This window comes from Bos indicus, chromosome 23 (genome assembly GCF_029378745.1).
Source record: "Bos indicus isolate NIAB-ARS_2022 breed Sahiwal x Tharparkar chromosome 23, NIAB-ARS_B.indTharparkar_mat_pri_1.0, whole genome shotgun sequence".
NCBI classification, from domain to species: Eukaryota; Metazoa; Chordata; class Mammalia; order Artiodactyla; family Bovidae; genus Bos; species Bos indicus.
In genome coordinates, this window is record NC_091782.1 from 9,908,873 (window position 1) to 9,924,605 (window position 15,733).

The following is a 15,733-nucleotide window of genomic DNA, read 5'->3' on the forward strand; positions in this document are numbered from 1 at the left end:
TAGGGCCATCCAATTAGGTTTCAGTCGAAATGAAAGAACTTTATAGGGACATTTCAAAGTTAAAGCAATGAAAAAGAAACTACCATAGAGAGTAATTTAATTTCTAAATATCAATCAATGCGAAATATTAGCTAGTAAATCTAGCCAGTGTGATTGCTTTTTACATTCAAAGCACGACTCTATGAGGTAAGACTACATACAACACTGAGGCTGGAGAAAGCCAGCCGCGTTACTTTGTAGTCATACTTCAAAGCAAACACTATTACCAGCAAATAGTTCTTCTCCTCAGAAAGTTTCCTTGACAACCCATTGAAAATTCACTGCAAAAACTGAAAACAAAATATTCTTTATTTTCGCCAGAGACTTTACTTCTTCCTGTCTTACAGTAAGTGGTGTTTTGCTCAGTAAATTCTTATTGTGAAGCTTGACTTTTAAATACATATTATCTAAAAAGAGATTAAATGGCAAAGCTCCTAAAAGATTCTGAAAATGACTCTCTAAGGAAAAAAAAAATTGCCATTTATTCAACAAATATTCATTAAGCACTGTAAGGAGCCAGGAACTGGAGATGTAGATTAGAACCTCTGCAATTCTGAGGCAGATCAAAGTGGGGAACTGGCCAACCAAGTACCAGACCTTTTGTGAAGCTCTCTGCATCGAGACAAGTGGTATTCAGGCAGAAATGGATAAACAAACCCACAGAACACACCCACCCATATATGAATTCTTGGATTCATGACAACTTAGTATCCTCAAGGACACAGAAAAAAATCACTGGGTTGATTAGGGACAAATGTGCAGTGAAAAAATATAGATCTGGAGAGAGATACATAAAGGGCTGCAGCTAAAATAGTAATGTTTTATTTCTCTTTTTTTTAATGTTTTATTTCTTAAGTTTTAAACTGCTTAATACAAATTTCCAAAAGAATATAATACAGTGAGAGGAGTGCTTTGGTTGAGGTATGCAGAGAAAATCACAATCAGACTGAAAAGTCAGGTTGCAAGGAGACGGTAGAGGGTGGTAAGGGAAAGTTTCTTAAAAGAAGTGATTTGAGTTGAATTCAAGTTAAAGAAGGACACCTGGGGCTTCCCTGGTGGCTCGGTGGTAAAGGATCCACCTGCCAACACAGGAGACACGGGTTCCACCCCCAATCTGGAAAGATCCCACAGAGCAACTAAGCCCGGCACCACAACTACTGAGGCTGTGCTTGGGAGCCCAGGAGCCACAACTGCTGCAGCCCCAGACCCCCTGCTCCACAATAAGAGCTACAACGAGGAGCCCACACACAGCAACTAGAGAAAAACTTGTGCAGCAACCAAGACCCAGCAGAACCAAAAATAAAATAAACAAATCTGGAGAAAAAAAAGGACACTCATTCAACAACAACAAAAACCACCAGAAACCTACCATATGGCCCTGTGCCTAGGATACAAAGCAACGCAGATACAGCCCCAGCTCTTGAGAAATTCAAAGGTCAACAAGAAGTCAGGTGACTGATTATATTTCAGTGACTACACACCATAATGCTCAGTAAATATTTCTTGCTCTTGCCTACAGTATCCAGCCTCCTTTTGCTGTTAGGTGGGACCATTTGACTAGTTTTGCATAACGAAATATGAGCAGAAGAGACGTGTCACTTTTGGGCTGAGAAAGGGAGAAGCCAACGCAATCTCTCTCCTCCTCTGTCACAGTGTCCAAGAACATGGTGAGTTCCAGTTGGTGCAGATACAAGCCTAAGCCCCTTCAACAGAAGAGAGCTCCTGTGTGGAGCAGAGCCTTTGAAAGCCCATGGCTGATAGGCAACATAATCTATTCTATCCTGATTAATTGTATGAAAGGTCAGTGAAAGGTCTAAGGACCGGTGCAGTTGATTGCCTCACACCCAATCCTTAAGTACAGCCCCTGACCCGTATATACAGGTGGCCAAAAAATGTTTGATGAGCAAATGAAAGAATGGACCAGTAACTAGGGGAACAAACAACTGCTTTTAAAACAGGAATGCAGAGAGCATATAGATGAGGTTAGAGAGGTTGAACAAAAAGGCAGGGGTCTAATTATAAAGAGTTTGGACGGAAACCTGAAGGCAATGAGTAAGTCACTGAGGCCGTTAGAATAAGGAAATGACATAACCCAATTTGTGTTTTAGAAAGATCACTCTGACTTGGACTGGATATGGGCAAACCTGGTAAGAGAATTCACTTCTGCAGTTAATTCAGGCTAAGAAAGGAGAAGGATCAAAGTGGGAGTTGGAAGGAAGTGACACATTTCCAGAAATACAGAAGGAAGAGTCCACAGGGCCAGTGACTGATAGGATGTGGGCCAGGTCAATGGGGGAGCTGCCCTCCCAGAGAATGTGAAACGGTGGGTGGAGGAGGGAACCACAAGGAAACTGTCCTCTGAACATGAATTTGAGGGTTCAATGAGACATCTAATGGATAATATGAGAAGATAATCATATAAATGTTGGACTGGAGCTAAAAGAGAGGGAAAGAGAGATTTGAGAAACAACCTTCTCAGTCTTTTCCAGCCAGAAAGAGACTAATACCAGGCAGCTCCAGCTGGAGAAGCTATCCATATTCCCTCTCTCTATTGTCCTCTCCCTTTGGTCTCTGCTAAGTTTCCATTCCCACAGCCAATAGCATAGTAGGGGTAGATTTGTGCTAGGTTCAGTTCAGTTCAGTTCAGCTGCTCAGTTATGTCCAACTCTGCGACCCCATGGACTGCAGCACACCAGGCTGCCCTGTCCATCACTAACTCTCAGAGCTTTCTCAAACTCATGTCCATCGAGTTGGTGATGCCATCCAACCATCTCATCCTGTCACCCCCTTCTCCTCCCACCTTCAATCTTTCCCAGCATCAGGGTCTTTTCCAATGAGTCAGCTCTTCACATCAGGTGGCCAAAGTATTGGGAGATTCAGCTTCAGCATCAGTCCTTCCAATGTATATTTAGGACTAATTTCCTTTAGGATGAACTGGTTGGATCTCCTTGCAGTCCAAGGGACTCTCAAGAGTCTTCTCTAACACTACAGTTCAAAAGCAATTCTTCCGTTCTCAGCTTTCTTTATAGTCCAACTCTCACATCCACACATGACTATTGGAAAAACCATAGCCCTGACTAGACAGACCTTTGTCAGCAAAGTAACGTCTCTGCTTTTTAATATGCTGTCTAGGTTGGTCATAATTTTTCTTCCGAGGAGCAAGCGTCTTTTAATTTCATGGCTGCAGTCAACATCTGCAGCGATTTGGAGCTCAAAAACATAAAGTCTCTGTTTCCACTGTTTCCCCATCTATTTGCCACGAAGTGATGGGACCAGTCGCCATGATCTTCGTTTTCTGAATGTTGAGTTTTAACTTAACTTTTTCACTCTCCTCTTTCACTTTTATCAAGAGGCTCTTTAGTTCTTCTTCTCTTTCTGCTGTAAGGATGATGTTATCTGTGTATCTGAGGTTATTGATATTTCTCCCTGCAATCTTGATTCCAGCCTGTGCTTCATCCAGCCTGGCATTTTGCATAATGTACTCTGCATGTAAGTTAAATAAGCAGGGTGACAATATACAGCCTTGATGTACTCCTTTCCCAATTTGGAACCAGTCTGTTGTTCCATGTCCAGTTCTAACTGTTGCTTTTTGACTTGCATACAGATTTCTTAGGATGCAGGTAAGGTGGTCTGGTATTCCCATCTCTTTAAGAATTTTCCATAGTTTGTTGTGATCCACACAGTCAAAGGCTTTGGCATAATCAATAAAGCAGAAGTAGATTTTTTCTGGAACTCTCATGTTTTTTCGATGATACAGTGGATGTTGGCAGTTTGATCTCTGGTTCCTCTGCCTTTTCTAAATCCTATTCCATGTTAAAGTTCTGCAAACTTTTTTTCTGCCACACTGCATGGCTTGTGGGATCTTAGTTCCCCAACCAGGAATAAAACCCGGGTCTTCAACAATGGAAAAAGCACTCCATATGCTCCGTGAAAGCGGAATCCTCACCATTACTGGACTGCCAGGGAATTCACTGGAAATAATTTTCTTAAAAAAAAAAAAATTAATTATCTACGGTGATAATCTACAACATGGAAAATCCTGACTGGCAAGCTATATATTTTAGATGTATTACTGATTTCCAGAAAACTGCAGGCAATAATGCACTTAACATAATTTCCAACGACGTGATGCCCCTAGCATTTGACAGCCCCTCAACAATGTCATTACCACCAGACAGCTCTGCTGATCACCCAGATGGTACAAGGGCTGCAACCTATCAAATCCGTGACATGCCCTGCCAACTGCTTTTACAGTCAAGCCCATTCTAACTATTATGTGTCCCTTCATAAAAATAAGATAAACATAATAGTGAATGTACATCATGAGAAATGCTGGACTGAAGGAAGCACAGGCTGGAATCAAGATTGCTGGGAGAAATATCAATAACTTCAGATATGCAGATGACACCACCCTTACGGCAGAAAGTGAAGAACTAAAGAGCCTCTTGATGAAGGTGAAAGAGGAAAGTGAAAAGGTTGGCTTAAAGCTCAACATTCAGAAAACGAAGATCATGGCATCCAGTCCCATCACTTCATGGCAAATAGATGGCGAAACAGTGGAAACAGTGGCTGACTTTATTTTTCTGGGCTCCAAAATCACTGCAGATGGTGATTGCAGCCATGAAATTAAAAGACACTTGCTCCTTGGAAGGAAAGTTATGCCCAACCTAAACAGCATAATGAAAAGCAGAGACATTACTTTGTCAACAAAGGTCCGTCTAGTCAAGGCTATGGTTTTTCCTGTGGTCAAGTATGGATGTGAGAGTTGGACTATGAAGAAGGCTGAGCGCCAAAGAATTGATGCTTTTGAACTGTGGTGTTGGAGAAGACTCTTGAGAGTCCCTTGGACTGCAAGGAGATCCAACCAGTTCATCCTAAAGGAAATCAGTCCTGAATATACATTGGAAGGACTGATGCTGAAGCTGAAATTCCAATACTTTGGCCACCTGATGTGAAGAGCTGACTCATTTGAAAAGACCCTGATGATGGGAAAGATTGAGGGCAGGAGGAGAAGGGGATGAGAGGATGAGATGGTTGGATGGCATCACTGACTCAATGGACATGCATTTGGGTGAACTCCATGAGTTGGTGATGGACAGGAAGGCCTGGCATGCTGCAGTTCATGGGGTCGCAGAGTCGGACACGACCGAGCGACTGAACTGAATAGTGAATGTTATCTGCACTTGGATTCCAGATAAATTTACTATTTTTTACAGAATGTTTTAAAGAACAGCTACACAAGTTCTTGGACATAAGGACCCTATAAAATGTTTTAAAAGATGAGTAAAGCCGAGTATGAGGTGAAATAACTTGTTCAAATTAAGTCAACAAACTACCACAAGGCCAAGCACTAGTAGTTTCAATTCCTTGAGCTTTAAAGTCATTTACCCTTAAGCTCATTTTTTTCCTGCACAGCTCAAAATACTGCTAAAAAGAAAGAACAAATAAACGAAAACAGTCAGTTTACAAAATTCCTTCATTTTCTAGCTAACCAGGTTGCTTATTTAACAAAAGAGGAAATTCCCTGCCAAGTACAAGGACTGTGCTATGAAAAGATATTCTGCAATTTTTACTTCGGTAGGAACAAGGTATTTTAAGAACAGATATCACTCCTTAGTATGCGTCCCAGGTATGGAGTATACTGCTAGAGTTCTAAGTGATTGAGTGTCCTGCCCTGTTTCCAAATGAACGTCCATACGTTAACACACTGCACTGTATATTACCTGGTAATGACTTTTTAATTTTGAAAAAGATGACTAAAGAAACGCAGTTAACTTGGCTGTATTTGCAGGTTATATAAAGAAGACTTAAAGTTGCTGGATCACACTGTATGAACATAACCTACCGGAATGATTGAGTTGTTCCTGTAAACCTTAACTCCTCCCCATAACTCTTAGAAATATTGAAAAAGCTGCGGGAGGCGAAGGGAGACGAACAGTAGGGGGATAAATAAAAACAGCAGCAGGTAGTATTTATTCAGTGCCCATTTGTGCTAGGTGCTGCCATTTTACATCCTACTTTTAATATACTATCCCTAATTTTCAAACCATCACACATTTCAGGCATTATGTAATTTTTATCATTATAATGATGAGGAAACCAAGCTTTAGATGATTTGGTGATGTGGTGAGGGGTACAGAAAGGGTGAGCACTGAGCCAGGATTCAACCAGTGTATATGCCTGCCTCTGACCGCCAGATGACTGAGTAGTCCTCACAGGGATCACGTGACCCACAAAGCCAAAAATATTTACTATCTAGTCCTTTCTGCAAAAAGTTTGCCAACCGCTGATCTAACAAAGGGCCCAAGCAGCCACAGCATCATGTTGGTAAGGACTATTACGAGGGAAAGAAGATTCTGAGAGGATCCCAGAATACTCCTCAAGAGGGAACATTCAAGCTGAACCTAGAAGAGAAATTTACTGAGCCCAGAAAGGAGAGGGTTCCAGGCAAAGGGCACTGTAATCACACAGCCACACATGCAGGAAACAATATATTATAGCCAGAGAATGCTGAGAAATTCAAGCAGTTTAATATGGTGAAGGGTGCAAGATGGGAAGGAGGAAGAGGGCAACAGAGGAAGCTGATAAATTAACTGAGACTAGTGTAAAAAGTTCATACAGGAAGCGCATCAAGGAGTTACGATAATTGAATGCAACTGGGAATCCACCTTGGTTTTTGAGAAGGAATACAGCAATTGCACTTGTGTTTCAGAAGCTTGAATCTGGAAGCTGAATGAATGCTGGGCGGTGGGTGGGATAAGTTCAGTTAGAGAGGATAAGGGAGCTGGATGTAACCAAGGTGCCAGGAGAAGAGACTGATACAAGTCATATTTAGGAAACAGCTATGACAACTGGTAGCTAACCAGAAATTAGGGTGCTGTGAAAGGGATGCAGAAGCTATGACTTCTAACTGAGGTCAGTAGGTGGAAATCGATACTCATTTTTCGAGAGAAATACAGGAAGAGAAGCAGGTAGGAAAGGGAGAAACAGTCTGAGATATCACAGGAAAAGTAAAGCTACCTACACTCTCTCTATACTATGGGAACTTCTAAAACCTCAACTTAAACATTGATTTCAAAGCATTCACCCGAGAAACAATGGCTGCCTCTGTACAGTACACTTGGCGACACTAAGGAGGAGGAGGCATTTCACATTAAAACCTTGTGTATAGCTTGAATATTTTAGAACAAGTATTTCAGACTTTTATAATTGGACAAGAAGAATGCCAAGCATTATTCCCAAGGAAATTTCTGACAGCCAAATGGAGTGAATGAAATATTTAGAATGCTTGAGTTTCTTGAGTTCATTAAAAATAAATAAAGCCCCAGGAACAGCATCCCTGGCATCCATAAACTACATGATTTTCCCACACACGGTCTCAGGACCATATGAACAGTGTAAGAAAGCAGGTACTATGTCCCCAAAGTGGCACCAACATATTAATCAAATTTCCACCTAATATAAACAGTTGAAGTTTAAAACACAGTTATAAGCTGTCTACTTTTTAGAGGAGGACAGTAAGGAGACATGGATCACAGGTATGCCTTATCCCAGTCAGCCACACAACTGGGGAAAAAAATCTATACTTCATCTTTCTCAGTTTTAAAATGAGGTAGTCCAGTTAATTCCTAAATCCCTTCCATCATTAACATTCTATTATTCTAAATGTACACAGTTGTGTGTCTAAAATTGTAGTTTTCAATTCCATTTTTTTTCAATGATACACACTGCACAAGCTAAAAAAAAAAGTACAAGAGAACGGACAGTTGAAAAGCAAGTCTTCTCTTTCATCTCCAGCCTTCTCTCCTACCTCTGTCTCCTAATTGCTTCTTCATGAAACTTTCTTGAATATTTTCTTCCCTCTTTATTAACACAAATAGTAACTCATCACCACAGTTCCACTTTTTTTCACATAAACCATGGAGATCATTTCATCACTACATACCAAAGAGCCTCCTTTTTTTAATGACCACGTGGTATTTTTAAAAAATGATTTTAGAAAATTCCAAACATACACAGAAGTAGAGAAAAAATACAATGAACCTCCAAGTATTCACTGTTTGTGTGCTTAGTCACTCAATCATGTCCAACTCTTTGCAACCCCATGGACTGTAGCCCATAAGGCTACTCTGTCCATGGGACTTTCCAGGCAAGAATAATGAAGTGGGTTTCCATTTCCTTCTCCAAGGGATCTTCCTGACCCAGGGACGGAATCCACGTCTCCTGCATTGGCAGGTGGATTCTTCACCCTGAGCCACCACCCAGGAAGCAATATAATAAATACTGATGATAAAATTTACACAAACAAAAGCTTTTGGGGGGGATCTTCAGTAATGTTTAAGAGTGTAAAAGGATTCTGAGATTAAAAAAAAAAAAAAAAAAAGCTTGAGAACTGATGGAAAGGCTAGGAGAGTTTCCAGGTCACGATGGTAAATACCAAGTATGGAGGATGTAGGGCTTTAAAAAAATATACCACAACATCATTATTATACCCAGCAAAATTAACAATTTATTATAATCATCTAATGAACAGGCCATATTCAACTGTTTCCAATTGCTTCAAAAATACTATTTTACAACTGGCTTATTTAAATGAAGACCCAAACTAGGTTCATACACTGCATTTGGTTGATATGACTTAAGCCTAGTCTAAAGCAGTCCAGCCATAAAATTAAAAGACGCTTACTCCTTGGAAGGAAAGGTATGACCAACCTAGACAGCATATGTAAAAGCAGAGACATTACTTTGCCAACAAAGGTCTGTCTAGTCAAGGCTACGGTTTTTCCCGGGGTCATGTATGGATGTGAGAGTTGGACTATAAAGAAAGCTGAGTGCCAAGAACTGATGCTTTTGAACTGTGGTGTTGGAGAAGACTCTTGAGAGTCCCTTGGACTGCAAGGAGATCCAACCACTCCATCCTAAAGGAAATCAGTCTTTAATAGTCATTGAAAGGACTGATGCTGAAGCTGAAATTCCAATATTTTGGCCACATGATGTGAAGAAGTGACTCACTGGAAAAGACCCTGATGCTGGGAAAGATTGAAGGCAGGAGCAGAAGGGGACGACAGAGGATGAGATGGTTGGATAGCATCACTGACTCAATGGACATGGGTTTGGTAGACTCCGGCAGTTGGTGATGGACAGGGAGGCCTGGCATGCTGCGGTTCATGGGGTCGCAACAAGTCGGACACTACTGAGCGACTGGACTGAACTGAACTGAACTAAAGCATTCCCCTCTCCTGGCCCTTTGTTTTCAAGCCATTTACTTGTTGAAGTAAAACAGGTCATTGATTCTGTACTATTCCCCACATTTCAACACTTGCCAGTGCCATCCCTTGTGGTAACCTTCAACCTGATCCTCTAGACCCCGTATGTCCTGCCCCAGGTCATTAGATCTTGAAGCTTGGTCAGTTTTAGATTTGGTGCTTTGGCAAGGAAACTTTGCTGAAGTGCTAAATACTTCCTATATTGTGAGTTACAGAAGATGTGACATTACGTTTAGTGATGAGGGGATGAAACTGTGGTTTTAAAAGTGTTGTCACATAATTTGTCCATCACAGAGTTCACCACCAGCCTTTCATTTAATGGTGTTAGCATCTATTAATGGCAGTCATCTGTATCTATCATCTCTTTAGGGAATGCAAGTGGCAATTTTCTAACTGTATTGTCCCTTCTGTATATATTGATTAGCTGAAATTCTACAAATAAGATACTTTATCAACTGCTTGATTACAGGTAAATATAGGAAAGGCAAAGTAAATGCTTGATTTTTTTCTCATTTACTAATTTTCAGAATGACAAGATACTGTCCCCAAAAAATCCCACTGTTGTTGCATCATTAACTAGACTTTTTTCAATTCATGTGTTTCAATCAACTGCTGCTGCTACTGCTAAGTCGCTTCAGTCGTGTCCGACTCTGTGCGACCCCATGGACTGCAGCCTACCAGGCTTCTCCATCCATGGGATTCTCCAGGCAAGAACACTGGAGTGGGTTGCCATTTCCTTCTCCAATGCGTGAAAGTGAAGTCGCTCAGTCGTGTCTGACTCTTAGCGATCTCATGCACTGCAGCCTACCAGGCTCTTCCGTCCATGGGATTTTCTGGGCAACAGTACTGGAGTAGGGTGCCATTGCCTTCTCCCAATTTTTTCAAAGACTTTTTTCAATTCATGTGTTTCAATCAACTGCAGTCATTAAAATCTTGATGCTCTCATCTTTAACCAGCAAGAGCTACTCCAGAGTGGTGCCTGTCCCCTTTTATCTCCACTACTTCATCACTGTTGTTGTTAAGTTGCTCAGTCGTGTCCCATTCTTTGCAACCCAATAGACTGCAGCACGCCAGGCTTCCCTGTCCTTCACCATCTCCCAGAGTTTGCTCAAACTCATGTCATTGAGTCAGTGATGCCATCCAACCATTTCATCTTCTGTTGTCCCCTTCTCCTCCCGCCTTCAATCTTTCCCAGCATCAGGGTCTTTTCTAATGAGTCAGGTCTTTTCTAATGAGTCGGCTCTTTGCAGCAGGTGGCCAAAGCTTCAGCATCAGTCCTTCCAATGAATATTCAAGACTGATTTCCTTTAGGATGGACTGGTTTGATCTCCTTGAGAGTCTTCTCCAACACCACGGTACAAAAGCATCAATTCTTTGGCATTCAGCCTTCTTTATAGTCCAACTCTCACTTCCATACATGACCCCTGGAAAAGCCATAGCTTTGATTAGAGGGACCTTTGTCAGCAAAGTAATGTCTCTGCTTTTGAATATGCTGTCTAGGTTTGTCATAGATTTTCTTCCAAGGAGCAAGTGTCTTTTAATTTCATGGCTGCAGTCACCATATGCAGTGATTTTGGAGCCCAAGAAAATAAAGTCTACCACTGTTTCCATTTTCCCCCCATCTATTTGTCATGAAGTGATGGGACCAGATGCCATGATCTTAGTGTTCTGAATGTTGAGCTTTAAGCCAACTTTTTCACTTTCCTCTTTCACCTTCATCAAGAGGCAAGATCTTTAGTTCCTCTTCTCTTTCTGCCATAAGGGTGGTGTCATCTGCATATCTGAGGTTATTATTGATATTTCTCCCTGCAATCTTGATTTCAGCTTGTGCTTCATCCAGCCCAGCATTTTGCATGATGTACTCTGCATATAAGTTAAATAAGCAGGGTGACAATATACAGCCTTGATGTAGTCCTTTCCCAATTTGGAACCAGTCTGTTGTTCCATGTCCGGTTCTAACTGTTGCTTCTTGACCTGCATACAGGTTTCTCAGGAGACAGGTCAGGTGGTCTGGTATTCCCATCTCTTCAAAAACATTCCACAGTTTCTTGTGATCCACACAGTCAAAGGCTTTAGCATCCATGAAGCAGATGTTTTTCTGGAACTCTCTTGCTTTTTCTATGATCCAATGGATGTTGGCAGTTTGATCTGTGGTTCCTCTGACTTTTCTAAATCCAGCTTGAACATCTGGAAGTCCTTGGTTCACATACTGTTGAAGCCTGGCTTGGAGAATTTAGAGCATTACTTTACTAGCGTGTGAGATGAGTGCAACTGTGCAGCAGTCTGAGCATTCTTCGGCATTGTCCTTCTTTGGGACTGGAATGAAAACTGACCTTTTCCAGTTCTGTAGTCACTGCTCAGTTTTCCAGATTTGTTGGCATATTGAGTGCAGCACTTTCACAGCATCATCTTTTAGGAGCTGAAATGGTTCAGCTGAAATTACAGCTCTACTAGCTTTGTTCATAATGATGCTTCCTAAGGCCCACTTCACTTAGCACTCCAAGATGCCTGGCTCTAGGTGAGTAATCACACCATCATGGTTATCTGGGTCATGAAGATCTTTTTTTGTATAGTTCTATGTATTCTTGCCACCTCTTCTTAATATCTTCTGCTTCTGTTGGGTCAATACCGTTTCTGTCCTTCACTGTGCTCATCTTAGCATGAAATGTTCCCTTTGTAGCTCTGATTTTCTTGAAAAGATCTCTAGCCTTTCCCATTCTGTTGTTTTCCTCTATTTCTTTCCATTATTCACTTAGGAAGGCTTTCTTATCTCTCCTTGCTATTCTTTGGAACTCTGCATTCAGATGGGTATATCTTTCCTTTTCTCCTTTGCTTCTCTTCTTTTCATAGCTATTTATAAGGCCTCCTCAGAAACCCATTTTGCCTTTCTGCATTTTTTTTCTTGGGGATGGTCTTACACTGCCTCCTGTAAAATGTCACAAACTTCCATCCATAGTTCTTCAGGCACTCTATCAGATCGAAATTCTCGTATCTATTTCTCACTTCCAATGTATGATCATAAGGGATTTGATTTAAAAAAAAAAGGGATTTGATTTAGGTCATACCTGAATGGTCTAGTGGTTTTCCCTACTTTCCTCAATTTAAGTCTGAATTTGGCAATAAGGAGTTCATGGTCTGAGCCACAGTCAGCTCCTGGTCTTGTTTCTGCTGACTGTATAGAGCTTCTCCATATTTGGCTGCAAAGAATATAATCAATCTGATTTCAGTGCTGACCATCTGGTGATGTCCACGTGTAGAGTCTTCTCTTGTGTTGTTGGAAGAAGGTGTTTGCTATGACCAGTGCATTCTCTTGGCAAAATCTGTTAGCCTTTGACCTGCTTCGTTTTGTACCCCAAGGCCAAATTTGCCTGTTACTCCAGGTAGCTCTTGACTTCCTACGTTTGCATTCCAGTCCCCTATAATGAAGAGGACATCCTTTTCGGGTGTTAGTTCTAGAAGGTCTTGCAGGTCTTCACAGAACCATTCAACTTCAGCTTCTTTGGCATTAGTGGTTGGGGCACAGACTTGGATGACTTGAGATACTGAATGGTTTGCCTTGGAAACGAACAGAGATCATTCTGTTGTTTTTGAGATTATACCCAAGTACTGCATTTTGGACCCTTTTGTTGACTATGAGGTCTAATCCATTTCTTCTAAGGAATTCTTGCCCACAGTAGTAGATATAATGGTCATCTGAGTTAAAGTCACCTATTCCAATCCATTTTAGTTCACTGATTCCTAAAATGCTGATGTTCACTCTTGCCATCTCCTGTTTGGCCACTTCCAAATTTATCTTGATTCATGGACCTAACACTGCAGGTTCCTATGCAATACTGTTCTTTACAACATCAGACTTTACTTTCACCACCAGACACATCTACAACTGGGCACTGTTTTAACTTTGACTCAGCCTCTTCATTTCTTCTGGAGGTACTGCTCTGCTCTTCTCCAGTAGCATATTGAGCACCTACTGACCTGGGGAGTTTATCTTTCAGTGTCATATTCATGTGCCTTTTCATACTGTTCATAGGGTTCTTAAGGCAAGAATGCTGAAGTGGTTTGCCATTCCCTTCTCAGGTGGACCACATTTTGTCCAACTCTCTACCATTAACTGGTCCATCTTGGGTGGCCCTACACGGCATGGCTCATAGTTACACTGAGTCAGACAAAGCTGTGATCTATGTGATCTATTGGTTAGTTTTCTGTGATTGTGGCTTTCATTCTGTCTGCCCTCTGATGGATGAGGATAAGAGGCTTGTGGAAGCCTCTTTGTGGGAAAGACTGGCTATGACTAAAACTGGGTCTTGGTCTGCTCTGGTGGGCAAGGCCATGCTCAGTAAATCTTTAACCTAATTTTCTGCTGATGGGTGGGGCTGTGTTCCCTCCCTACAGTGGCCTTACATGTAAGATGGCAGAGTAGGACGGGCACCCATCTTCCCCTGTGAGAACACCAAGATCCGCAACTAGCTGCTGAACAACCATCGACAGGAGAATGTTGGATCCCACCAAAAAAAGATACTCAGCATCCAAGGGCAAAGGAGAAGCCCCAACAAGACGGTAGGAGGGGCAAAATAGCATTTAGTACTTCATTATAAAAGTTTTTATTTTTTTTTCTTTTAAATTTTATTTTATTTTTAAACTTTACATAATTGTATTAGTTTTGCCAAATATCAAAATGAATCCGCCACAGGCATACATGTGTTCCCCATCCTGAACCCTCCTCCCTCCTCCCTCCCCACACCATCCCTCTGGGTCGTCCCAGTGCACCAGCCCCAAGCATCCAGTATCGCGCATTGAACCTGGACTGGCAACTCGTTTCTTACATGATATTCTACATGTTTCAATGTCACTCTCCCAAATCTTCCCACCCTCTCCCTCTCCCACAGAGTCCATAAGACTGTTCTATACATCAGTGTCTCTTTTGCTATCTCATACACCAGGTTATTGTTACCATCTTTCTAAATTCCATATATATGCGTTAGTATACTGTATTTATGTTTTTCCTTCTGGCTTACTTTACTCAGTTCAAAGAATTATACGGTAACCACTCATGTGCCCACCACCGAGATTCTACCAGTAATTTTTACAAATTTTATCTCATATCTTTTTGATATAAATCTTTAATCTTAGTTTTCTTGCTTTTTGTCACTGCAAGATATCTCAGGCTCCTGTTAAGTGTTTCTTGTTCCAGATTTGAATTTAGCTATTTCTCTAAGAAGCCTTGGTTCCTTTTAGTGGAAATGATATTTAGAGACCTCAATTTGAGTAATGGCTGCCACTGCACTGTCATTGTTCCTTAGGTTTTTCAATAACAGACAGGAAATTTGTATTATTAGAAAAAAATAAAAGAATAATAATTGAAAAAAAAAATTACGGGTCATATGAATATTTCCATTTCATATTTAAAGCCTCAGTTCAGTTGCTCAGACATGTCCAACTCTTTGGGACCCCATGGACTGCAGCACACCAGGCTTCCCTGTCCATCACCAACTCCCGAAGCTTACCCAAACTCAAGTCCATCAAGTTGGTGATGCCATCCAACCATCTCATCCTCTGTCGTCCCCTTCTGCTCCTGCCTTCAATCTTTCCCAGCATCAGGGTCTTTTCCAATGAGTCAGTTTTTCACATCAGGTGGCCAAAGTACTGGAATTTCAGCTTCAGCGTCAGTCCTTCCAATGACTATTCAAGACGGATTTCCTTTAGGATGGAATGGTTGGATCTCTCCTTGAAGTCCAAGGGACTCTCAAGAGTTTTCTCCAACATCACAGTTCAAAAGCATCAACTCTTTGGTGCTCAGCTTTCTTTATAGTCCAGCTCTCACAACCATACATGACTACTAGAAAAACCATAGCTTTGACTAGATGGACCTTTGTTGGCAAAGTAATGTCTCTGCTTTTTAATATGCTGTCTAGGTTGGTCATAGCTTTTCTTCCAAGGTGCAAGCCTCTTTTAATTTTATGGCTGCAGTCAACATCTGCAATGATTTTGGAGTCCAAAAAAATAAGTTTTGAAGCCCCTCAAAATTAAAGCCTACTAAGCTTTGCGACCGGTGCGCTAAGCACAGGCGGCTGCGACCGGCATGGCCGAGAGGAGCCACCCCGTGTCCGAGGTCAGGGGCAGAAGCCGGGAGGACCCCATGCCCGAAGGGTGGTGGCCGACAGGAGCTACCCCATGTCCGAGGTCGGGGGTGGGGTGCCGAGAGGAGATACCCAGCGTCCAAGGTCAGGGGCGGTGACGAGAGGAGTTACCCCGCATCCGAGGTCAGGGGCGGCAGCTGGGAGGAGCTACCCCACGCCCCTAAGCCCGAAGCCAGGGGCGGCAGGCAGGAGGAGCTACCCCACGCCCCCACGCCCAAGGCCAGGGGCGGCGGCCGGGAGGAGCTACCGCACACCGAGGTCAGGGGAGGCAGCCAAGAGGAGCAACCCCAC

General features: G+C 42.0%; 1 protein-coding gene and 1 long non-coding RNA gene across 8 annotated transcripts in view; one reads left to right on the top strand and one right to left on the bottom strand.

Annotated features, from left to right (window-relative positions):
* Window positions 1-15,733, bottom strand: part of NUDT3 (nudix hydrolase 3) — a 123,108-nt gene that overhangs the window by 58,283 nt on the left and 49,092 nt on the right. The window lies entirely within an intron of this gene.
* Window positions 1-15,733, top strand: part of LOC139178939 (uncharacterized) — a 44,986-nt gene that overhangs the window by 13,857 nt on the left and 15,396 nt on the right. Inside the window, exon 3 of one of the 6 annotated variants that reach the window (XR_011563355.1) lies at window positions 13,698-13,862. The exons of the other annotated variants lie outside the window; for them this stretch is intronic. This is a non-coding gene — a long non-coding RNA (uncharacterized lncRNA). The remainder of the gene's footprint in view (window positions 1-13,697; window positions 13,863-15,733) is intronic. 6 annotated transcript variants of the gene reach the window in all.